The following is a 26,423-nucleotide window of genomic DNA, read 5'->3' on the forward strand; positions in this document are numbered from 1 at the left end:
GCACTAATATTCAGCATTTGAAACACATGTGTTTTTTGTGGTGCCAATATTGTATTTTTAAATTTTCTTTTAGGTCATGGAAGAATGCTGGCTGTAGCCCATGAACTCACAGAAATTATAAACCATCTTTGAGGAAGGAATCAGTCCATCTGAAGAGTGTATTAAAGAGAAAAATAAGAGAAATAAAGACATAGAGCTTCAGCAAGGGGATGAAATGGATGAAGAGGAAAAAGAGAAGAAAACCATATCTCAACCCCAAAGTAAGGCTTTTTGCTGTAGAAATATATAGCTTGTACATAGCATAAATTCTTCTAAAAGAACAAAATATGGATGTAAAAATGTTTAGTATAAGTGGGAAAGGCACACTTTTTGAGAATTAACTTAAGTATTCAAATTCAGAACTAGTATTTAAAGCCTTATGACTAAACTATTATCCATAAAAGTTATGTCTTATTTGTTACATTCTGTTTATGCTTTTTCTGTTTCACTTTTATCAGTTCCGCAGGACAGGGCTATGGTGCAAAAAGGGGTTTACCAGAAGTGAGCATTGAGCAACAGTCTCATCTTAAAATACTTTTGCAAGTTGTTATGCAAAATCACAGTTGCAGAAAAATTACTAAGAGCTATTAAATATATCAATTATACTATCTCTAGACCAGATTTTTTTTTTTAGCCTGTTCTCTTTCAGAGAATTTTCTATTTGTATTCATAGAGCAGCCAGTACATGCTAAACCTCAGGCCTCTTATAACAAGTACCCCAGTATATCAGAGGAAAGTTTTCACTTAATTGCAATTTGGGTTAAAATAAAAATACACTGGTGTCATTTCGGGAATTGTAGGCAGGTATAAAATTTAACTAACACCAAAATAGTGTAATTTCCACCCTCATTTTCTACCCCTTCTTATGTACAATGCACAGGAAAATAAGCTTACAAAACAACAAGAAATTTTCTTTTCTATGAAAATAATCTGTTGCATTTTTTCTTTTTTCTTTTCTTTTCTTTCTTTCTTCTAGTAATTTTTCTAAGCTTATTTAGATTTTGACATTGCTCTTTGAATGCAGGTAACAGATAAAATAAATCTGTTTGATTTGGAAGGTTCTTATTTTTTGGTTCTTCTGTAGTCTTTGATGTTGCTCTTGGATGCTTTACAGGTAGGTAAGAACACAGACTTCTATGTTGGATACTAGGATTTGAATCTATAGTCCTTTGCTTGAAGGTGCTGGGACAGTGCACAGGAGACTTTAAGGCTCATTTCCTCCTCTGTCAAATGAGGTTCAGTATGCACCTTATACATTTGTGATGCAAGTTAAAGATAATATATAAAAACGTTAACACAGTGCTTGGCACCTTGTAACCAAATGATAACTGTTGATTATCTTTGATATAGGTATTAGCATTACAGGTTTTTTCTTTAATGATCTGCTGTTTGCTAACAGTTGTACATTTAAATCTTGAGCTTCAAAGGTGTCTTCATCTGGGCTACATGCTATACAAAAATACTCAGACTGAGTGGCTTATAAACAACAGAAATTTATTTCTCACAGTTTCAGAGGCCGGGAAGTCTAAGTTTGGTGTCTGGTGAGAGCCTGCCTCCTAGTTCATAGATGGCTGTCTTCTTGCTGTGTCCTCACACAGCAGAAGGGGCAAGAGTGCTCTCTGAGGCCTCTAGTATGAGAGCACTAATCCTATTTTTGGGGGCTCCATCTTCATGACCAAATCGCCTTACCAAGGCGCCACCTCCTGATACCATTACACTGGGGACTGGAAACATTCAGCGTACAGGAAAGGATTAGAAACTGTGTTCTCTGGTAAGGTGTGTATATTGAGTAATGATGGCTTGTCTGAAGTACTGAGGTACTGATTTCTTTAAAGCTTATCGGATATTGACATTTGGAAACCTTCAACATTTACCAATTTACTTTATAAAGTTTTATTTCTATATTTCCATAAATCACATTTTATGTAGAGAAGCTATATGCAAAGAGATCTGCCTGGAATCCGAGAATATTTTTCTAGTCTGAGTGTACTAGAGAAAAAAGTATATCATATGGCATACTATATGGTTTCTTCAAAAAACTAACCCGTGGATTTAAATAAGAAGATGAAAATATCAATCAGAGAACATTTTTGTAGATTGTAGGTACAAAGTTTTCAGAGCAGGGATTTGGACACTATGCTCCAGCCCCTGGTTAAGGATGCTGTATCAGGGTCTCATTGTGAGATAGATGGCACATTCAAATTAGAATAATTCCAGAAAGGTTTATAAAGAACCGTACTATTATGAAGGGGCAGGCAGGGTGGAGCCATAAGGGACCCTTGGGCTGTCATACCTCAGGCCTGAGAGTCACGAGGAGAGAGAGGTATCCAGAACCAGGGGAGAGGGAATCATGCAGAACAGACCACCTTAGAAGAACAGTGGCCTTAGGTTGAGGGACACAGACAGTTCTTCTGTTTGGAATAAATTCCCTGACCTCATCCCCTGCTTCTGCTCTCCTACAGGAGTTCCCTATTTGCCAAGCCCAAGGGAAGCCAAAAGGCACAGGAGCCTGTTACATTAATTCATTCAGAACAACCTCCCAGGGTTGAGAGCAGGATAGACGGTGGTAGAAAGTGGATCTGAAGGGGCAAACAGAAGATATCTTCACACATGCTGACATTATAAAATCGAGAATTCATTTTTTTCTTGTTATTATATTCATTGGTGGGAAGTATTCATAAAACAGAGTTGAAGCTTTACAAACATGCACTAGACAAAATCCTTATAGTAATTTTAAAGCTACTTTTTCCACAGTGGGAAAGAAGATCATAGCTTAAATTCCCTGTTCTTTTTTTTTTTTTCTTTAGTTTTTTTAAGCTATATCAGTGCTAGAGATATATTCCTAAATCTTGTTATGCCTGGGTGCCACCCTCTAAAAATGCTCTCTCAGCCCTGAGCTTCCCCAAGTTCCACTGAGTGCTTGCTTTGGTCATTCACTCACTCTTCATTCAACAAATATTTATGGAGAGTCTCCAATATCCTAGTATTGTGCTGGGCTTTGGGTAAAAAAGTAGTTAAGTAGAAGAGACACAGTCTCCACTGTTAATATGAGAATGTTTTTCAAAACTTATAGTTTAGTAGATAAATGTTTCAAAGGGTGTAAAGAAAGATTTAAATAGTTTAGTAAGTCTGTATTCATAAAGGTATCCATTAAGCGCAACAAAACCATATGATCACTAAATGTCCAATATAATATTTAAACATTAAAAGTTGAGAATTCACAGAGCAGCCATATCTGTGCTAAAGAGTCATAGACATTTTAGGCAGCATATTTCCTCCTTTATAAAAGAAGGATTTTTATCTTAAATTTTAAGCTGTTCAGTTCTGGAAAAGCTTATCCCAATGCAACTTGTGAGACAAAGCAGAAGTGGCTGCCAGGATCTGGAAAGTGCCGTCCAATATAGTAGCCAAAGAACAGTCTGCTATAATAGAAATGTTCTATTCTGCACTGTCCAATATATTGGGTACTAATAACCATTGGTTATGGTGGCTGTTACACACCTGGAGTGTCACTAATGAGACTGAGGAACTGAGTTTAAAATTTTGCTTAATTTTAATTAATTTAAATTTAAATAGCCACATGTGGCTACAGTAGGACAGTGCAGATCTAGATGCATGCGGTGGGGCTTGCTAAGTACAAGTTGGTTCATTTAACCTCATTTCCCTTTTCTACAGGGTTAATAACAGTTAGTCATTACTCATACAACATCGTGTGCCCAGAAGAGTGTCAAATAGCGAGAAAATCAAAGATAGGTTATGTGTAAATAACAAATGTTGACAAGGAGGTGGAAAATTTGGAACTATGTGCATTGCTGGTGTGAATGTAAAGTGGTGGAAAACAGTATGAAGGGCCCACAGAAAATCACACATAGGATTACCATATAACCCAGCAATTCCACTTCCGGGTATATAACCCTAGAAAAATGAAAGCAGAGACTGAAAGAGGAATATGATTCAGCTTTAAAACGGAAGAAGATTCTGACACATGCTATAAAATGCATAAATCTTGAAGCCATTACGCCGAGTGAAATAAGCCAGTTACAAAAGGATAAATAGTGTATGATTCTACTTATTTCAGGTATCTAGAGCAGTCAAATTCAGAGACAGAAAGTAAAATGGTAGCTGCCAGGGGCTGGGAAGAGGAGGAATAGGAGTTACTGTTTAACGGGTACAGGGTTGTCAGCTGAGGAAGACCAAAAAGTTCCGGAAGCGGATGGTGATGTTTGCACAGCAGTGTGAATGTACTTAATGCAACTGAACTTCATAAAATGGCTACAAAGCTAAATTTTATGTCACATATATTTTATCACAATTTTTAAGATAGGTTAATCACATGTAATTTGAAAACTTGCATAGAAAAGATAAATGGCAGTTTGTGATTGCTCCGTGGACTGGGGATATAACGTGACTATTTACAGATGACCTTCCAACCCTGAGATTCAGTGGGTTTAAGAGCCCTTCAGATGAGGGATGGCAGTGGTACACAAGATGATGTATACCATCTGCAGGGGGTGACCCTTTATGTGGCGGCTACGCCCCTCTTCAAATGCTTGCCCTGCTTTATCTGGGCTTTACCCTAAAGTCCTCATGGCTCAAAAAACTCAGACTGGAGGTTCTCGAGAGCCAACTCTCCAGAAAAATGTCTAAAACATAGAAGACCTGTCTGAGAGGCTGGCCAGGGTGGTCAGGTCAGTTGCAGAGAATCCAGGTCAGTCTAGACCTTGCCATTATCAATATCTGTATCCCTTCATAGTCTGTTCTCTGAAAAGCATCTTGTATTTTTTCCAGCTGAATCTCTCTAATTCCACAACTGCAGAATTTCTTGACACCCTGGAACCTCCAATCCACTAACCTAATACCTTTTTACTTGGCCTCAACACCATCATTCATGTCCTCTCTTCTCTCCTTACTAGGTTTAGATGCCGTGGCCCTCCAGTACCATCATTCTGTGCATAGAACCCTCAACACTCTTATTCCTCTCTCCTGCATCATATTCGCCTGGCAGCTCCAAACTGGTTATATCTGGAACTCTGCCTGGTTTTATTTGGTGCCCAAGCAGGCAAAAGAGGCTCATGAAAACACACAACTGTATCAACTGGCCTCCCTTTCTATTCATGATCTCTGACTTCAAATGAACCCTTAGTACCACTCACAATCTGTCTATATTTTCAAGGTCCATTTGCTCTCTCCCTGTCCTGAGATGCTACTTCCTATTTTCTCCTCTCTTCTCAAATTTCCTCTTATTCCTCACTTTCAGCCGATGGCCTTGCTTCCTCACTGATAATAAATGTTTCCTCATTTACCAGAATCTGATGCCCATACATTCTGGGTCCCCTTCCGCCATCAGGGAATAACCCTTCCGCCATCAGGGAAGAACACCATTTTCTCCTACTTAACCCCAGCTTTCCGTTTGTGCACCAGATCCCCTTTCCACATCTACTCAAGAGCATTGCTCCAGCAATTATCCCTTTTCTCTTCTGCATTGCTATTTTTTTTTTTCCCTTCCCTTTTGGCTCATGCCCATTAGCATATAAATACATGTACTTATAATTAAAAAAAAAAATTCTCCCTTGACCATACATTTCCTTCCAGCCACTGCCTCATTTCTCAGTCTCCATTTACTCTCTTATTCTCTCTGGGCCCACTCCACAGAGGCTTTGGTCACCATACACCACCATACTCCTATCAAGTTCGCCACTGAGCTTCCATATGGCCAAGCCCATTGCTCAGTTTCAGTCCCAATTTCACCCACTTTAGCAGCATTTGATAGAGTTGACCACACTTGAAAGATATTTTCATTTGGCTTCTGGAACACCAACCTTCGTCAGTTTCCCTTCTATCTCAGTGATTAGACCCTCTCATTCTCCTTTCTTGTTCTTCATCTTCCTGATCTCTGAACTCTGGAGAGCCCCAGGACTTAGACATCAGACATCTAAATACTACCTGCCCACTATCTAAGTGCTAAAGGCATCCAGATTGAAACCAGCATCCCAGACTCACCTATCCAACTGCCTCCTTGACAACTTAATACCTCCAAACGCAAAGTGTTCAAAAATGGTATTCTTAATCCCCAGCAATCCTCCCCTCCCCTCCTTCAACCCACACAACTTGCTGCCCAGGTAGTCTCCCCCATCTCAGCATAAGGAATCTCCTTTCTTCTAGTTGCTCCAAGTAAAAACCTTGACTGATCCTCTTTCTCTCTCATACCCTACATCCAGTTAGTCAGCCAGTCCTGTCAGCCCCTCCTTGGGAACATATCCAGAACCTGCCCAGTTCTTACCAGCTCCACTGCCATGGCTTTTTGTCAATCAGGGTTTTCCAGAAAAATAGAATCAACAGGAGATATCTATCTATCTATCTATATTGAGAGATTGAGATTTATTATAAGGAATTGGCTCACATGATTATGGAGAATGAGAAGTCCCAAGATCTGCAGGTGGCAAGCTGGAGACCCAGGAAAGTTGGTGGTATAATTCAAGTCTGAGTCTGAGGGCCTGAGAGGCAGGAGAGCAAAGGATATAAGTTTCAGTCTGAGGTCAAGTCTGAAGTCTGAAGAAAACTGATGTCTCAGCTCAAAGACAGTCAGGCCTAGGGAGAACCAATTCTTTCTTACCCTATCTTTTGTTCTATTCAAGCCTTCAACAGATTGGATGAGGCCCATCCATACTGGGGAGGGTAGTCTGCTTTATCCAATCTATAGATTCAAATGTTAATCTTACCCAGAACACCCTCATAGACATACCCAGAATAATGTTTAACCAAATACCTGGGCAACCTATGGCCCAGTCAAGTTGACACATAAAATTAACCATCACAGCTTCCTAACTGGCTGGCCTACTTCCATTCTTGTCCCTTAATCCATCCTCAACACAACAGTGGGTTAATAAAAAGAAAAAAGGCCACATTAAGGTCACTCCTGTGTTAAAAATTTCTGTGTCTTCCCTTCTTAATCAAAGTAAAACTTAAAAACCATCATGACCACCAAGGCACTACATGATCTATTCCCTACCCTTAGCCCCACCACCCATCACTCTTCTCCCACTCCTTTTGTTCCACCCACACTGATATTACTCCAAGAAGCCAAGCAGGCTCCTGCCTCAGGGCCTTTACATCTGCATATCCCTGGGCGTGAAATGGGCTTAACCCAAATATCTAGGTTGTTTCCTCCCTCAACTGTTTTATCTTAGAGGCCTTTGCAATAAACCTACTTTCTTCAGTTTATTATAGCTCTCCTCATCTCTCTTATTTTGCTTTACTTTTAAAATAAACTTTAGTTTCTAGAGTGCTTTTAGATTTTTTTATGGTATATTATCATAACCAATGAACCAATCTTGTTATTTTATTACTAAAGAAAGTACATACTTTATTCAGATTTTCTTAGTTTTTTTGTTTGTGGGGTTTTTTTGTTTTTTGGGTTTTTTTTGGTTAGATTTCCTGAGTTCTTACTTAAAGGCTTTCTTCTGTCTCGGGATCCCAACCAGGACACCACATACATTTAGTTGTCATTTCTCCTTAGAGTCCTCTGGGCTGTGGCAGTTTTTCAGATTTTTGTTTGTTTTTGCCAACACTGACAACTTTGAGAAATACTGGTCAGATATTTTGCAGGATGTCTCACTATTGGAATTTGTCTGATGTTTTTCTCACAAGATTGGGGTTATGGGTTTTTGGGAGGAAGACTACAGAGGTCAAGTGCCATTTTCATCATATCATATGAAGAGCACATACTATCAATATGATTTTTGACTCTTAATATTGACCTCGATCACCTGGCTGAGGTGGTGTTTTTCAGATGTCTCCAATGTAAAGTTACTCTTTTCCCGCCTTTTCCATATTGTACTTTTTGGGAGAAAGTCACTATAAGCAGCTTATACTTTAAGGAGTGGGAAGTTAGGCTTCTCCTCTTTGAGGGTGTAGCATCCTCATAAGCTATTGGGAATTCTTCTGAAGGAGAGCTTTATCTCTTTGCCATTTATGTATTCAACTATTTATATCACTATTGATTCACAGATTTTTTTTTTTTTAACTTTGGGTTGTAATCTAATACTACTTTATTCTGCTGTTCAAATCGTTCCAGCTTTGGCGTTGGGCGCCCTTTCAGCTGGCTCCTGCATGTCTGACATTTTCCATCAGTGTAGGCCTCTCTCCTCCCCAACTTTTTTGAGCACGGCCTAACTTTTTTCAAGATACTTACCACTGTCCTCACAGGATATACACTTTATCTATTTAACTTTCCTCACTGGAATGCCAGGTCCCCGAGGGCAATGTCTTGGCGGTGTTTTTGACCACGCAGTATCCTCAGCTCTTGTGCGGACGCTGGACTGGTACTGAATGAATGAATGAATGAATGAACGGGTCTGGTGTTTAAAACTCACTGGAAAGGGGTGAGTTCGGGTTCTGGGAAAGCCTCGGTGTGACCCGCAGCCTCCTGGCCCGCCGCCTACAGGGTCGCGCGACAGGTGCAGGGCCGGCCGTAGCTTCTCACAGTTACCACCTCAGAACGGCGGGAAACGCACGGGCCCGGCCCGCGAACGTCACAGGCACGGTGGGGATCCCCGGGGAAAGTCCGGCGCCTTTGGGCGCGGGTTCGGGGCGGGGTGGGGCGCCAAGGGGAAGAGTGCCTCGGGCCGCGCGCTCTGCGGCTAGTCGGCGCCCCTCCCCCGCCCCAGGGTCCAAGAGCACCCGGGGGCACACAGGAGAGGAAGGAGGCTGGAGCCGGGCTCCCCGCCGTCCAGAGCGCAGGGACTCCCGGGAGGGGGGCGGGAAGGGGGCTGGGCTCGTGGGGAGCCGGTGCCGTCGCACAGGGGCGGGGCCTGGTCCCCTGCTGCGGGCGCTTCCGACGCCCGAGGGGCTGGGCCGGCTGCACTCAGATGCGGCTGCGGCGGCGTGGAGGTCGGGTGGCCGCGGAGGAGCCGCGGGAGGCGCCGGGAGCCCAGCCGCCGGGAGACGCGCCACAGGTTTCCTTCCCCGCCCGGTGCCCGCGCGGGACAGGCGCTTTCAGGAGGGGGCTTCTCGGTTCGCACGCTCCGTCCGGTTCCTGGTTCGTGTTTCTCACCTTGGGTCTCTTTTTCTCTCCTTCACCCACCTGGGCGCGGGGACGCCCCGCGCAGGCTGTGCGCGGAGAGCTGCGGGGATGCGGCGGCGGGGCGGACTCTGTCGCTCGGGGACCCGAGGGATGCCTTCGGGGGGTTGTCGGGTCTCACCCCGCCTCTCGGCCCCTCGGGGAGCACGGCTTTTGGGTTTCTAATTCAGAGAGGAGTGATTGTTTTTTATTCTAGGGTTTCATTGAAATGATTTCAGAGATAACCTGTTGACAGGCTTCCCTTATACAGTCAGTATCCACCTAAGACTACTTTTGGGACGAAAGGCTAATTTTTTTTTAATTAGTGGAGGCATTACTTCGGTTTGATCACTTGTTCACTTCCTATTAGGTTGCACTTTCTCAAAAATACCAGAATGGGTACTTTTTGACTTGAACTTGACAGTGTGACTCAGGAGCCAGGAAATACGGAGAAATTGATACCGCCTTGAAACAGCCCCTTCCAAGCCCACATGTCTTTTTTTTTTTTTTTTGGAGTGTGGAGACAAGAAGTGGCAGCGCCTACGAGCACCACACCATCCCGGGAAGGAATTCTAGGCTCGACAGTAGCCGAGACCTGTCTTACTTCCTGTGGTTCTCACGCGCTTGTTTAAGCCGTTTCTCAGCAAAGGGAGGAGCTGTTATTTCCACACGGGTATCCAAAAATGAGTCACAGAGCTGCTCTCTTAATTGTGAGACTTTGTTAATGAACTTCTGAAAAGTGAGGTTTGCTCTGGCTGTATTTAAAATAAGATTAAGATGTGACATACAGGCGCTGCTGAGCTGGGGCTGGTGGTATAGGAAGTAGCAGTTTAAAGTTTTCACTTTCCAAAAGCGCCTGATGGTACAGCGCACCAGCTAGGGTCACTAGGCTGGTGTAAGATAAGCATTTAAATCATGTGCTTTGCCACAGAGACTCAAGAGAAAATTAGTTTCATTATTCCATAACTGGTTTGTTACTATTTTTACTGGGATGGTGTGATAGAAATGTCATTCATGTTACATAGTGATTGTCACTGAATCAGAATCTTTTGGACAGTTTGTCATTAGTAAATTAGTGCCACGTGAAAAGTTTTGTCATTAGTAAATGAGTGCCACAGGAAAAATTTTGAAGACTGTGGATACCAAGATGGAGCTGAGAAATCACAATGTTTGAGTTGAGAGGTCCCACTGCATCAGGGTAATAGGTCTTAGGAAGGGACTGTACACTATCTCAGCACATAGTAGAGAAGGGGACAGCATCACTGTTGGACCTGAGTCACCTGAATTCAGCACAGCAAACAGTTACCGGGCACCTTTTCTGTGCCAAGCTCTTTATTGAGCTATGGTTATACACCTGTGAATAAGACAGAATCTTGCTGACAAGGGCCCTAAAGATTGGTGTGGAAGGCTGGAAAATCCAATAGAAGGAAATGAATACAATGGCAAATCTATGCCCATAGTAGAGCCTCTGTCCCAATATGACTGATGTCCCTGTAGATCTGGGATTTTGAATGAAGTAGGTCATCGTTGCTGGGACGAATAAAGAAGGTTTTGAGTTTAATCATCTACTTGTCTTTGTAGGCAGTCTGTTGAGCTTATTCAGTAAGCCTACCTTTCAGTAAGTGATTTAAAAATATATTAATTAGAAAGGCATGGTTTTTAAAGATTTTGAATTAACCATATTTCATATTATCTAATAATGGTGTAAAATTAAGTCCAGCTTTTTATTACCCCTAGACAATCTCAGGCACTCTTACTCATCTTTTAAAAAACAGAATGACTAATTAATGGCTTATAACATTACAACACCATATTGAAACAACTTTCTGATCATTGTTTTTATAGTTTCGATCAATCTTTTCTAACACATAGCTGTGTGAGTCAAAATGAGTAAATCCACAGTGTCACAGTTTATTATTGGGACTGAAATTTGCTCAGGTGCTTTTGGACGTGATGCCAAAATATATTCAATTTCTCCAGTTTCATAAGATATCCAACTAGTGAGGGAAATGATGCTAAGTTTGAGACAACTTTACCTTGATTTCCATACTTCATTTCTCCCTTGAGGGCCTCAAAATTACTTTTTCTATGAGAAAGGATTGAGTGTGATCTTCACTGTTGTACTCCTTCAATTTGGCACAGATTTAGTCACGATATGTGTTAGGAAGTATTTACTGATTAAAAAATGAACCTTAATGTAAGAGGAGGAGCTGTCAGGCAGATGGAGGGTTAGAAGACCCAGCAGAAGAATCAGCCTGTTTGGGATGGACTCTGGCTGGGGAGAGGGCAGGAGAACAGACTGGGCCAGATCACAGGCCCGTTTGCTGTGTTGGAGCTCTGAGTTTATCCTGTAAAGCACTTTGAGCACGTGAATGATATTGTCAGATACATGTTTTAAAAAGAACTTAGAATCAAGATGGAAAATAGATTGAATAAGAACAAGCAGCACTGACCTTTGAGAGATACAGAAGTGATTACTATAATATTCAAGATAAGAAATAAAAGAAGACTTGAGTCATGGAGTAATAGTGAGGAATGGAAAAGAGGGAAGGAACTGACAGATGTTCAGTGGGTGGAACCTGCCACAGAACCCAGAAGCAGACATGACAGTGAGGGAGACCAAGGAGGTTAGAATGACCCTCACATTTCTAGTTTATGACTAGGATAGGAACAAAAATGGAAGAGTAGGTTTAGTTTCAAGGATAACGTGGAGCTCACACAGCGTTTGACATATAGTCAGTGCTCATTAAAGCTTCCTGAGTGAATAATAATAATAGTAGCTAAAATTTATTGAGTGCGTATCATGTTCCAGGCACTATTCTAGGTTCATTTTGTGAATTAAGTCTTTTACTCCTTATTGCAATCCTGCGAGATAGGTACTATAATTAATTACTTTTGAATGGTGCAGAAAGAAAGTGTGGTGATAATAGTTGTCAACGCCAGAAGTTGATCCCAGTATCTGTCTCCAGAGCTTGTATTCGTAACCACTCTGCTGTGATATGCTGTCTCCATGAATGAATGAATGATGTTTTGGACACTGATAAACTCAAGGTGGAATCACTGTCCTGATCCTGACAATTCTCCCTCATCCAGGAATAGCCCAGTACATGAGGTTGGGCCCCAGTGGTCCTATTGTGCTGCATAGCACCCCTCCCCACTACCTCCATCCCGAGAGATCCCTGGAATAAATCTAGAACAATCAGAACATTTCTCCTGGGAGTTTTAAACATTTGAATGGAAACTCCCAGTGACTGCAGGTTCCCAGAGCTTCAACAACTGTGTCCTCACAGTTGCCTAGGTTACTTCCCTTTCCAAGCACTGAATGTTCAGTGTTTTGTGTTTCTTAGATGTGCTCAATGTTTTGTTACTAAGAGCTGGAGGATCCCACCCATGGGGAAGCAGAAAGGCTGGCCGGAGGGTGTTAATCTACAGAGCAGCGTAGATGCTGATGGTGGAAGATTTACTAACAGAGGCAGGTCCACAGCAACTCCAGATCTTACTCCTTGTGTGCAATCTGCCTTCTGGGGGGGCCTGTTTGTTCTTATTTTACGCTGAAGCAGGTACTTTCCAGCCCCTCCTGTCTCTAACTGCCAGAATCTTGGTAAGTGACGCTGACCCTGTTGTGTCCCCTGTTTTCTTGATTTTAGCTGGACAAAATGATTCTAGTTTCCTGGGTTCAGGCCCCGCCACTTCCCTCTTCCTCTCTTCCCCGCAAAATCTGACCCCAACTCTTTACTGTTCTCCTTGTTCCATGATTCACCCTACTTTGGCTTGGAATAATACTGATTTTTGTTCAGCAGGCAGGGTCTAATTATCTTTTCCTCAGAGGCCTCTGTTTTGGACAATGTATGCATTATAAACACGGAATTAATGTGTACCTAACCAAATCAGCAAACTCACTCAAAGTTTGAAGTTTATAAAATATTCAGATGTCTAAAACTTGAAGATTTGAAATGTTTTCTCTACGCATGAAGAAAATGTTTCGTTTAGCATTTCCTCAGATTTACCAGGATATCTAGATGTTTATAGTTTCCCATTATATGAGACTGACATGAAGCTTTTTGGGATGATCCAGCCCACATGTTTACCCCTTGGTCTGAATTCCTGTCTGCCTGTAATCCATTCAGTGCTCAGAGAACAAGAAAGGGAAGGGTTTTGGTTAATATTTCACGTGGGTTTGTCTTGCCTCCTTATTTTGACTGTGGTTTACCTGAGAGTGAAGAATTTCTAGAGTTAGGGGCTCTGTTAGGTCTCTAAGCCTCCTCCCAGGTCTAACCATCCTGTGACTTTTGCTGATAGTGAAACCATCTGTCAGCGTATGTCATTTGCTGGTCACTCCTTCTGAGTCTGTGGATACTAGACATTATTTGTGTATCTCATTCAAGTTCTTTGTAAGGCTCAATAATTTGGTAATTTTTAGTAGGGGGAAGTTTTAGGATTAGTAATTTCCAATTATCCTTCCTGAGCTAATAACATGTTTCAATTACTTTGTGTGTATATTTTTTTCTTTTTAGTGGATACAGTATCAAGGTAATCCAGAAAAGATGATGCTGCTTAGAAAAGTATTCCCCATTTTATATACCCAATTGTTTTACTTGTTTCTCTGTTCAAAGATATAAAATGAGATTTCATTACTCATTGCATAACTTATTGGGTAATGATGTGAATTCTGACTTTCCAGAGTAGTGGAAATAGCTCTGTTGCTATTTCATGTGGAAAAAGAGTGTTGTTCTTGCTTCTGTTTCAGTTTCAGGACATGCACCAATACATGTCTCCCCTCCGGATTTTGTTTCTCATTTTCTATTATATGCCTGGGTATACTGATTAGTGACACAAATCTGTTGCTTTAAGATAAAGTAGGACACAGTGTGTGGGCTGAATTGTACAGTGTTAGTAGATAGCCCACTTCTTCCTCCCCTCTTCCCTGATTACCACGTGGTAAACCAACATACAGCGATGTGAGCTGACAAAATTACTCATCATGTACAAAGAACTCTCATATATATTTTCTCTTTTAATTGTCATAAAAGCCTGGCAAAACAGAAATAATAAGTATCATTATTATTGTTGTTGTCTGTATTTGAATTCTATAGATAACGAAGGAGACCCCGGGAGAGATTAAGTGACCACCCAACATTACCCAAGAAGTAAGTTGCAGAGGTCCACTATACTGTGCTGTCACTACTTGACTAAAAGAGGCAAACTCAGTAACTTAGGCCAAATTTCCTGGAAACAAACTCTGAGATTTGCATATACAAGAAATATACTGGGAGATGCTCTAGGAACAACACCTCACAGGGAGAGAGGGCAGCAGAATTACATAGAGGGGGAAATTGAACAGCAGTGCATGTACAATAGTGGTCATTGTATCCGCCACATCAGCTTGCCATTGGATGTGGGCTGCATCCAGGCAGAAAGTGTTGTCTTGGGCTAAGAAGCTCCCTTCATTCTAGGGCAATTCTTGGAGCTGTGCACCTTTAGCAGCTGACATTGCTGGCAGCTGGGGGAATGAGGGCCCTGGTCCTGAAGGGGATCCGAGTGTCACATCATCCACTACATTTGTGTGGAAGAGAGCTTTCTTCTTTATGAGGGCTTTGCTTGTGTCTTTCCGACCCAGACCATTGCCCTGCTGCGTGGAGGCCAGGAAGCTGGCATTTTGTCCAACGCCCTTAAGGACTTAGAATAGCTCACCAGAGAGCAAGAAGACAGTAGCCTTAGTCCTGGGACAATGAGGAGCAGAAGAGTCAGGTGAGGGGAGGCCAGGACGAGTGGAGTAGGGAGCCTCCGAAAGAAGACTAACAATTACCCCAGCTGTCCAGACCAGGTACAGAAGGGTAATGCATGCTGGCCTTTGCTAGAATTCAAGGCTTTGCCATTGGTAAATGGTAAAACAGTTTTGTGATATAGGCAACCTTTTCTCTCTCTTCTCTCCCTCCCTCCTCTCTCTTTTTTCCCTCAGCCTTTGAAAGGCCCCAAACAGGTCCAGTGAATCTCAGTGTGTAGCCTGTAGACTCTAAGATCAGAAAGCTGGAATATTTTGAAACGTCGCCAACAAACAAACAATAAAAAGGAAACAGAAAGGAAAGCCCAGGCCCACACCCACATTTCAGATCTACTGGAACAGAATCTTTAAAAGCGGAGCCCATGAATTGGCATTTTCAACAAATTTTCCCTAGATGACCTGATACATGCTCTGAACCGTTATGCTCTTAATAGTGACCAAGCCTGTTGGGATTTTTCAAATTAGCAAGAAGCCATGGGAACTGGGGAACAAAGGAGCACCTGAGCCTTAATCCCAGCAGGCTTGCTACAGTGATGTTCATCCCTTGTCTTTCATAGCATATTCCTGTTGTGGCCAACAGAAAGACTGGCCCAAATTCCTTGGCCAGCCTCCAACCAGGATTGCTGGAGAGAGAGCTGTGTTTCTGGCTTGGCCTTTTACTGTCTTGATAACTGGGGAGGAGATGCCAAATTCCTGGAATAGTTGTAGACGAAGGTGAGCGGCAGGGGTGGGGGGATTGTTGGAAATCGGTGAATTTATAGGAATCAGTAAACTTTCTAAGAGAAAGTTGCAGAAAATCTTAAGCCAGATGATGCTTTGAGATGCTGTCTTAAAATTTTAAATGACCATATAATAGGATGAGACAGATAACAATGACAGGAAAATATATTATCTGATTCATTGAAATAGAGAATAATTATTTTTCTTCAAAGAAAAAAGCACTGATTTTGACTCAGGTCATTGCAGGAAGTATTAGTCACCTAAAAAATAATCTGGTAAATTCCTAGGACATTTTGATATGTTTTGTTGACTCCTGCAACACCAAATTGCTGTAGTTCCTATCCCTTCATAGCTTCATGCCTTTGCTCTGCGTGGTTGTCTCTGCCTGGTCCCGTCCCTTTCCTTGCCCAGCTAACTCTGGTTAAACCATTTAGAATCAGCTCAGACACCATCCTTTCTGGGAAGCCTTCTGTTCCCCTCATCCAGATTGAGTTCTCCATCTTCCACTGAGCTCCCATGTATCCCTCTATTATTAACATTTATTTTCATTATTCTCCCTACCAGCCTGTGAGCACCCTCAGGTCAAGGACTGTCTTCTTCATCTTTGTGTTCAAGAGACGTAGCCTCATCAAAAATGATTGCAAGAAATGATCATTCTGATGAGCATAGTTAATCAACAGATATCTATTGAGGCTCTGCCATGTGCCAGACACTTTGTGTACATGGCAAACACAGCTAGTACAGCCCCTGATCCCATGAACCTGATTGGCAAACCAAAAAGATTAGGAAAAAAGACAATTAACAATAGGATATGATAAATACTGGGAAAGAGGAACTACTGGAAAGTGTGAGATCAGAGTCAAAAACCCAGCTTAATCTAAGGTCAGAGAAAGTTTTCCATTCTCACGAAACATAATTCATATAAAAATAGAAGCTAAGAGCTTGGCTTTGGTTATAAGGCAAGGGACCTCTTTTTAAATAAAGGAAGATCTTTTGGTCTGCCTAGTTCAAAATCTCTCAACCCTTCACATGCATGTGCGTCTGTGTGTGTGCGTGTTGTGTGTGTTCAGTATGTGAGCACATGCATTGGCAAAGAGAGAACAAGAAAATATGCCTCCTTCATTAAATGACTTAAATAGCTGGCAAGGAACAGAGAAGGCAGTTTCTGTGCATCTCATTCAGTGCCATTGCTAGAAGCTAATTTGCTAACATTTTAATATGTAGTACACAGAAAAGGAATATGAATTTAAAGCTCTGAAAATCATGAGCTTATATTACAGCTTTTTAAGAGTTAATTTTAAGAATGATTATGGCCTAGGTGGGTGCTTAGCAGATTTGCCTTTGGGGTTTTTTCCAGACCAAGGCTGAAGCACCTTTGCTTAGAGGTCAGTGTCTGCTCCCCCTTCTCATCTTTCCACTTCACTTTCCTGGCCCCCGAGAGAGGATGCCACGCGGTGTTGGAGGTTGTAGACTCTGCCTGGCTAGGCAGCTCATGCTGGGTCCTTCTTTTCCCGTTTATGGCCTGTTCTTGCTCTTTCATTATTTCTGTACCTGCTTATTTCTCTCCATACATTTTAAGCTTAGTTGAGGGCAGGGACTGTGACGTCCTGATTTTTCAATCTTTGAATCCGCTGTGGCTCTTCTACTGCAATTTATTTACATTTATTATATTACATACATAAATAACCTTAAATATAGTATCTTAATTAAGAGACAGTCTTTTGATTGAGAAAGCAACCAGATTGATTCTCCACTAAGAACCTATTTCTTGTCTAACTTGATATCACAAAGCAAATAGGTGCACATTTAACCTATGAATGTTTACTAAGAATTCTGTGCATTTGGCTGATTGTAGGGAAGGAAGGATTAAGTCATCATAGAGCAGCATTTATTAGATATAGCTGGAGATACAGAGTGCTTTGCTGTGTCTCATTTAAGTCAACTTAAACACATCCACACTGAACAGCATCTTAAAACAACATTGATACTGACAAATGGGTTTAAAAACTATAGTGCAAGTGAAAATGCAACTCAGGCTTGAAGTGTGATTTTAAATGAATGGACACATGATGTCCTGTGATGACCATTTGTCATGTTTTCTCACATCTTTCCTCCCTTGCTTTAGTATAGTCCTTGGTTTATAAGTGTAACAAATTATATTCTAATTTTTTGTCTTACTTTTACTATGAATGTTGTACATAAGGAGTGTATGAATGGTGAGGAAATAATTCTAAACATTTGTTCTTATACTTTCTGTTTTTCATAGTTGGGCTTGGTTTATTGTTGAAGTGTAGGTAATAAATTTAGTTAGCCACTGTGAATCCAACTGAATGCATTTGTAAATTAGTTCAACTTTTATATTTTCATTGAGTATGAGAATTTTTAAATAAAAGGCTATGGTGGTGAAATGAAATATTTTCTCCTTTTCGAAGTGTAGAACTCTTTAGAGGATGAAGCTTATTCCTTAAAAAATCAAAACTATGGTAGTGTCAGCTCATCTGAAAAGATTAACAGTTGGCAGAAGAAAATTCCCTGTAGTAAGCTTAATTTTCTTGTTATTTAATTGGAAAATTTCTCAAGTTATTAACTGCCTTTTGCTGAAACTTAAGAGTGCTGTGGACGTTTTTCCTTTCCGTTGACATCTAGATACCTACACCTACCACTGACAGCAGCATAAACACACAATAAGTATTTTCCTTTTATTTTTCCCATGTGGTGTTTGTAACTAAAACATAGGTAAACCTTGTATTCTGACTTTTTTCCTTCATTTCTATCTTAGTGAATAATAAGTCTAAATTAATATCTTATTTTTAATTTATATTTATTTGCTAAAGGGTAGACACCATCATTTCATATTTTATTGAGAATATTTTATCTCCTGTGAATTATCTATGTATTTTCCTCCATATATTTTGTTATGTTATTTTCTTATCAGTTGAAGTCATCTGTTCATATAATGTTGTGTACCTACCTAATGTCTACTATGTTTTGTGCAAATATTTTCTTCCAGCCTCTTGCTTTAATTTTTAATATTTGTTATTCTTTTTGGTGCATAGCGATTTCAAATTTTACATAGTCAAGTCTGGTTATCTTTTCCTTTGAGAGGTCTTCCACAACCTCCAATCCCACAGAAAGTTATCATTGTCCCAGAGTACTAATAAATATTCAACTTCCTTGTCTATTAGTGTTTCTGTTATTGATTTTGCATTTTTAATTCTTTGATGTTACTGAGGTGTATTATGGGGCCTACAATAAGGATTAAAGTCAAATAAATTATTGCTCATCTATTATATCAGTCTGGTTGCTTAAATTTTTTTCCTCCCCTATTATTTTTTGATGGCTGCTTCTTCATATACTAACATTTTATATACAATTGGTCCATTTCTCAATATTTTATTCATGTCCATTTATTTAATTTTTATGTTTGCAAAAGTATCATGTTTTTAATTTTTTCCTTACTATAGGTGTTCATATCTGCTAGGGCTTTCCCCAGTTCACCAGTGCTGTGTTCCTTCCAATTTCTAAAAAAACTAATCATTTATTATTTGAGCTTTATTTTAGGATCACTTTCTTTTTCAGATGTTTTTTTAAACCCTGGCAGGAATTTTGGATTTAGCTCAGTCAAAATATTAAATTGGGGGGAGTTTCAGATTCCACTCATAAATATGTATACATGTTAATTCTGAAGTAGAATCTGTAAAAATATGCTTATATGAGAAAGAGAGAGAAAGAAATGAGCAGACAAGACAGAGGATTCCTAAAGAGTTCCTGGTTACTACCAAGCCAAATTCATAAATCTGTATCATTGCCCTTTTATTAGTGTTTTCTAGAAAGCCTTTTTCTTTCTTCCTTTCTTCCTCTTTCCCACCCTCTCTTCTTCCCTCCCTTCCGTCCTTTCTTCTCTTTCTTTTTCTTTCTTTTCTTCCTTCCTTCCTTACTTCCTTCCTGCCTTCCTGCCTTACTGCCTTCTCTCTCTCGTTTTTAATTTTGTCAGACTTACACATACATAATTAGAGTCAACTAGTTCTGTAAAACATTTAATAAAAGATAAAAGTCTAATGACAAAAAGTCTGTTGCATTTCCCCCTCCTCAAAGGCAGCGACTTTCAACTATTTTTGCAGATTGTTTTAGTATTTATGTTCATATCTTAAACAACACACTTGTATTACTATTTCTTGTTTTAGGCATTGCCTATTGACTTCTCTGTATGGAAGACAGTGTTTTAGCTCATTTTCACCCCTCTTTTCCATAGACATGTACCCTCCCTTCCTGTCCCCTCCTTCCAACCTCCTAGTACAGCTCCATTATCATTTGTTAAATCAGTATTCCATGATTATATTTTTATGATTATAAAAATACTAATCACAGCTGAGCCATGCATTATATCATGATTACCTATCTGTGACTATTTTTTTTTTTTTTTTGCTTTCTTGGAAGTTAATTGGTTTTTGTTGTTGCTGTTAGTTTCATTTACACTTACAACCTACTCAACCCCAAATTGTCTAAATCTCCCCTTAAGACATTTTGACCCATCAGGAATTCCATCAGTTTCATCTTTCTGAAGAAATCTCTCTCCTGTTGCCTACTCACCTAATCTAGACAGGTGATCTTTTCAGCCAGGTTCATATCTGTCCTCGTAGAGTTTCCCTGTGCCAACATTCTGGGATGCCCTCGGCCTCTCTCTTCTGTTAGAACTCACGTTAGGATTCTTTATTTTGTGTCTTTTCTGACTCACTTCCTTGTTTTGTCAGAGTGCATTCCCCAGCTTCTTCCTGAGAAAGAGAACATAGGAGGTAAAAATTTTTTGAGACTTTGTATATCTGAAAATGTCTTTATTCTTCCATCATATTTGATTGAATTCTGGGTTGAAAATACATATTCCTCAAAAGTTTAAAGGATGTTGCTTCATTAGAGTGTTTGACTTTTACAGCTTTGTAGGTGATCTGTTTCCCCTTGTCTCTCTCTTTCTTTTCCTCATACAATGTCCTCTCTCTGGAATTCCTATTATTTGGAATTTGAACTTAAAGGATTGGACTTATAAATTCCTCATCTTTTCTGTTATTTTGTAATTTTTTTTCTCTCTTTCTACTTTATGGAGAAGGGTCTTCCATTCATCTGCCTGTAGGATATAGGTCAGTGTGCTGGACAGTAGGTGAAGGAAGAGGGCTTGGAGGTCCGGCATTCCCTATAAAAACATTCACTTAATCCTCTTCTCTTCCAAGCCAGTCTAGAGTCAGTGTGGCCTGTCCACCCTCCTGGCATGGGAGGATGGGGATAGTGGATTCACCAACTTCTTAGAAATGCTTCTAACCAAACATACTTGTCACCCTGAAATCATCACCTCCATTTCCATAGGTACTCAGCCTTTAATTCTGATTCCAGAACCTTTGACTATTTCTTTATGGCATGATTTAGATCATTTCTTGGCCTTCATTGTTTGCTTAGGACTCAACGTTCTTACATCTGCTGGGCTTATTATCACTAGTCTGTTTGCTTTACAGCTTCCAAGATTTTTGTTGCTGCTCCCTTCTGTCTTGCTCTTTACCTGGTTGGTGTATATCTTTACGAAAGTTCCTTTAGTGGGATTTTGGAAGGGAGCAAAAGTAATGTTCAATTTCCCGTTTTACACAAAATACAGGTTTTCTTTAAAAATACAGATGTATTTTCTGGTTGAGTAGTATATTAAGCTAGTAGCACAAAAGAGCAAATACATTCATCAAAATAGCTATTTACTGCCTTAAAAAGTAGAGAATGGGACACAGGACTGAGGTTTGAATTTGGATAGGGGATGGGGAGGGGTCAGATACCTCTGGTTGGAGGGCATGTCTAGAAGGAAGACAGGATAAAATGGCTTTAGAGGAGTTTCTTTGGGCCAGGACAGATGAAGTCACTTAGGTTAGAAGTAAATAACTCAACTATTATTCACACATTTTCCTGTTGATAGTTGTGGAGAGTGTGTACATTTACCAACAAAAGTAAAACCACAAGTATCATACAAGAAAATGACTTGCATTTGTTAAGAATTCACTCACTGTGCATCAGACACCTTACTGAGCACCCCTTGAGGTTAGAGTGTTAATCCAGTTTACTTAGAGCTGGAAATCTAATGTAGGTTTATGCAACTTTGCAGCATGTTTTAAACACTAAGCTGTTATATCTTTGTGTCATGGATGACACCAGTTATTGAAATTAAGAAAAATTTTATAATTACACAGAAAGCCAAAAATCTGTTTCCCTCATTAATTCATAAGTATGTCTTTAAATTGACGAGAATAAAGAAGTTGCCTAAGTTTGGTTTCAGCTATACCTGTATTTTAAATATTTCAGAAATCTTATTTCATGTTTTTGAAAATCTCACTTCTTTCTTTAAAAATGCTTATGGAAGCATTTTTTTGCGTATCTAAAAAAATATTTTTAAAAGACTGAGACCATGATTCTTTTGCTAATGAGCTAATCTCATCCTTTCATATTTCTTGGCACATAGTAGATACTCATGAAATATTTGTTGAATGAACACATGAAAGTCTGTCACAGTGGCCTGTGCAAGCTCATGTGTCCTGAAGGATGTGCACAAGAATATCAATCACATAGTCTGTTTTTAAATATTACTTAGCAGCTACTTAATGTGGTGCCCAACATAGTTTATTTAACAGATGCCATTGATTCTATGCTCTTGTATATATTTTAGTTAACATAATTGAGTTTTTTTAATATGAATGTTAAAATCTAATTCTAGTATATTGAATTCTCAACACAAAATTAAAAATGAAAGGTATGATATTTTAAACCGTATGCATTTCATGGATGCTGGTAATTATTCTAAATGGGCATCAATAATCTATTCATGAGAGAACAAATAAAAGTTATTCGTTAGCTGTAGAATTCTCTACAATTTTGGTCAGATAGGAAGTATCCCTTGATTCCAATTATGAATGTTGCTAATGACCACAGCAGACATTCAGCATTCCTTTAATCCAAAACAGAAGTTCAGATATAAGGGAAAATTTAAATTCAGTAATATTAAAAGGTCTGTAAGATTTTTTTTTTAACATCTATTGGCGTTGATTCTGTATAGTACTAAACAGCACAGCTGCTATGTGGAACAGTCAAATTGGGGTAAATGTATAAGAAATTTGGTTAGCTCCTGCTTTTTAGTTTGTTAGTTTTGTTTTGCAAGAAGTTGTTGTTTATTTGTCTTCTCTGATAGGTGTAATGTGAGATATTCACTTTGAAATAAAAAATGTTGCTATGATAAGTGAATTTGTTTCCTTGGGCATCTTTTATACAATAAATGCAAAGCATCCAACTCATATTTTGCTGAGGTTCTGCGTGAATATAGGGCATTAATATTCTGTCACTTGAGCTATAGGAATAATACAGAAATTTAAAATAGTTGGTTTTATAGGATCATTTAAAAATCCCATGTCCTGCACATGTTTCTTGAGGAGTGGTACTTGTAATATGCTGAATAAACTATCTGGTGAAATGAACTGATTATGGATGGCAACTGTGCAAAGTAATAATTCCTAATACCATGTCTGTAAAATACTTTCAAATTTACAGCGTCCTTTATATGCATTATTTACTTCATTTAATGATCAAAAACTCTTATGAGATAGGTAGTGTCATTACCATTTTACATACGGGAAAACTGACACTCAGAGACATGAAATGTCTCGCTCCACTTTATACAGCTGGAGATGGAGATGGGGAGAAGTCCTCTGACGCCCAGGGGTGCACTTTGTCTTCCAAGCCACGTTTGTTTTTAGAACTCAAGTCAGTTAGCTGATGAGCAAGACATCTTCCCTGTATGTTCCTGTGTCTGACTGGAAAGCAAAATAAACCCTACCACCACTAACAGAAGAACCTTGTGGGGTGGTGGGGTGGGGAATGGGGTTTACCTTTGTGAGACACTTATGAGGGAGGTAGTTGAAGGATGTTTACTGAATTAAAATTGTTCATCTGTTCCCAAAAGAAAGCCTAGCCACTGACTTTATAAGTACTAAGTCCTGAAGATCTCAATCCTCAGACTGGCTTGGGCACTTGCAGACTCCCAGTCTCTAGGGTGTGTGGACTTGGGGTAACCACCTTGAGATTCTTAAGCGTGAAAGTAAAACATAAGGATTCTCTCTCTCTTTTTTTTTTTTTTTTTTCAGACTTTCCTTTCCCTTTCCAGGTTGCCTTTAGTGTTCCTTTTTACCTGATTTCACCTGCATAAAAATGCTGGTGAAGGGAAGTATGGTGGGACTTATCCGCCCACCCCCCTATGGCCCTGTGTCCCTGAGGAGTGCCCCTGGCAGGAAGAAACCCCAGAGAACCCCTGCAGTTTACCAGAAAAACATTCTGTAGTTCACAGTGTCAGGGTCACTTCGTCTGGATGCTGTCTCTTAAGTATTCACAACCTTCTAGAATAGAAAAGAGTCTGGAAGAATATGTGTTAGACTTTTATCATTGGTATTTTATTTGGTTATTATATACAGTAGTATTAAATGATGAGAAACGTTTACTTTCCATGTTAAACAATTCTGTATCATTTGATTATGTCTTCTTCTTTATAAAGAGCAAGGTTTGCTTTCATACTCAGAAAAAAAAAGAGATTTTACAAAGAAAGAATTGGAATAAAAGTTACTGAAAACCTTAAATAATCTGATCCACAGGTATTAGTGTTCACTTATGATTGTGAGATGAGTAATCAACTGTTAGTAATAAAGTGTTAGTAGTAAATTAGCAAGTGCACCATTTATACTAATAGTTACTGAATCTGCATTAGTTTTTTTGAGTGAATTAAAATCACAGAGTAGATGATAACAGGGGACATATACAGAGTGCTTACTCTCTGCTGGACACGCTTCTAAGAGTTTTACAGGGATTATCTCATTTAATTCCCTTCATTATCCCACACAGTCAGTATTTATACACGTGGAAGATAAGGCGGAGAGAAGGTGACCACAAGGAAATGTGACATCAGCCGACACTTATCTATTAGGATTTGCCCTCTCTTGCTGCTGGGAACCATGAAACCAGTGAGGAAGCCCAGACTAGTCCCAGTCATGGCAGTTTGTCTCCCCAGGCTGAACACTGAGCCCCCTCTTCCACTTCCCCAAGTGGATGTGGAATTCTAAACAGATTCCACAACTCTGAACAGCAGAATCGTGATTGCATTGATCACTCTGAAAGATGAGTAGGGTCGTAATCAACTTCTGGTATTCCTTAGGAACCTGGTTCACATAACGCTAATTTTTCGTTCTTTTTAGCAAGAAATGTCTCTGGTTCAGTCCTGGATGACAAAGGAAGGTTTGGAATATGGCAGGAGAGTTGTGTTTGGAAATTGCATTTTGCCTACCCGGTGTTCTTCACTTTAGTGATCTGAACAATAGGCTTGTGATACACTGAACTGTCTACCTCCATTTCAAAACTAGCTTTTCAAGTTCTCAGAACTTCTTATCAGACTGAAACTCAGCCAAAGTTGAAACTGCCCTGTGTCTCTGTGCTGTCCTGCCCCCACTGCTCAAGAACCTCAATTTAGCATACTGAGTTATCAAACAGCTTCTGCAGAGTCTTTCTTGTGGATGCTGCTTGTGTGTGAGATAATCTTTTTTTAGCATCATTCTTTTTCTGCTCACCATGCTTCTGACCACAATCCTCAAAAGGAAAGGAAGGCTGTCTTCCGACTTGCTAAGAAACCCCCACTCCTTTTATGTGTATCCTTTACATTAACATTTGTATACAATATGACTAGAAGATTCTAAATGCATTAAAATCAAGGTGTATAATTAGGTCATGATCATCACGTAGGTGTCACATATCAGCAGGACAATTATTTGGTACATGTTGCTTAGGTTTGTATTTTTAAATTGTAGCCATAAACTTTGTTTTAAATGCATGAGCATTTACTTCCTGTAAATTATGATTTATCCATCCTCCTAGGTCCTCTTTAAGAAGAACACACTTTACGGGGTATAGAGAAACCTGAAGAGGAGTGTATCAGTTAGCTTTGTCAGCATAACAAACCACCCCCAAGACACAGTTTGTTACTTCTCATGGTTAACGAGGATTAGATGAGATAAACTATGTTTCTGCAAGAGTACCTGGCAGAAAGTAAATAAGAGGTGGTTCTTCCAAGGGGCTCATCTGGACTGTCACACAGTTGTAGCAGTTGGTCACCTGGGGACTGGCCTCTCTCTCCATGTGGTCCTCATCCTCCGGGAGGGTAGCCTGAGCTTCCTCACCCAGAGGTTCTGGTGTTCTCAGTAGAGGGGACAAGTCCCAGTGAGCTAGTGCTGTTCAAGCCCCTGCTTGCATCATGTCTTCTGTTGTCCTCTCGGTCAGAGAAAGTCTCATGGCCAAGCCCAGAATGAGAGGGGAGAAATTGACACTACTTCTCTCTCTTTTTTTTGAGAATGATACTTTCTGTTTTAATGCAAATAACTTGTACATACAAGTACATAGATTGACAGTTAGCTTTTGATGCCCTCCTCACCAAAGAACTACTGAAAACACTTTGCCAGACACATCCAAGTAAAGTGTTGACCTCTGCTCCACACAGGCTGTGCTCTCCAAATTCTGTGGCACCTTCTCTTCAATGGGGTCCCCACTTATTTTCAGGGCTGGGACTTTCCTAGCCCTTTACCTTCCCTGTGAGTTGCCACACACTGATTGCTGAGAAGGCAGCAGGTTACTGCCAAAGAAACTTTGCTTCACTCCCCTAAAATGCCCAGGGTTAAGAGTGTTTATAATACAGGGAATGTCTTTTCCATCGACACCACTTCTTGATCAGAGGTACTGCTAAGAATTTGTGGCCAGTTTTGTTTGTTGTTTTACAAC

The 26,423-nt window shown here is 40.0% G+C and overlaps 2 protein-coding genes across 7 annotated transcripts in view; one reads left to right on the plus strand and one right to left on the minus strand.

Moving 5' to 3' along the window:
* The first annotated feature begins 235 nt into the window (after window positions 1–235).
* Window positions 236–26,423, plus strand: part of STX11 (syntaxin 11) — a 33,754-nt gene continuing 7,566 nt past the window's right edge. Inside the window, exons 1-2 of one of the 6 annotated variants that reach the window (XM_032485078.1) lie at window positions 8,939–9,076; window positions 14,191–14,244. The gene's annotated coding sequence lies outside the window, so the exon portion shown is untranslated. Of the gene's footprint in view, window positions 261–8,938; window positions 9,077–12,480; window positions 12,699–14,190; window positions 14,245–15,449; window positions 15,594–26,423 lie in introns of those variants that run through there. The other 5 variants (XM_014567522.2, XM_032485076.1, XM_014567521.2 and 2 more) reach the window with 5 other exon arrangements.
* Window positions 19,847–26,423, minus strand: part of LOC116665394 — a 44,794-nt gene continuing 38,217 nt past the window's right edge. The window contains exon 5 of the mRNA XM_032484886.1: window positions 19,847–20,371. The gene's annotated coding sequence lies outside the window, so the exon portion shown is untranslated. The remainder of the gene's footprint in view (window positions 20,372–26,423) is intronic.

This window comes from Camelus ferus, chromosome 8, assembly GCF_009834535.1.
Source record: "Camelus ferus isolate YT-003-E chromosome 8, BCGSAC_Cfer_1.0, whole genome shotgun sequence".
Taxonomy (NCBI): domain Eukaryota; kingdom Metazoa; phylum Chordata; class Mammalia; order Artiodactyla; family Camelidae; genus Camelus; species Camelus ferus.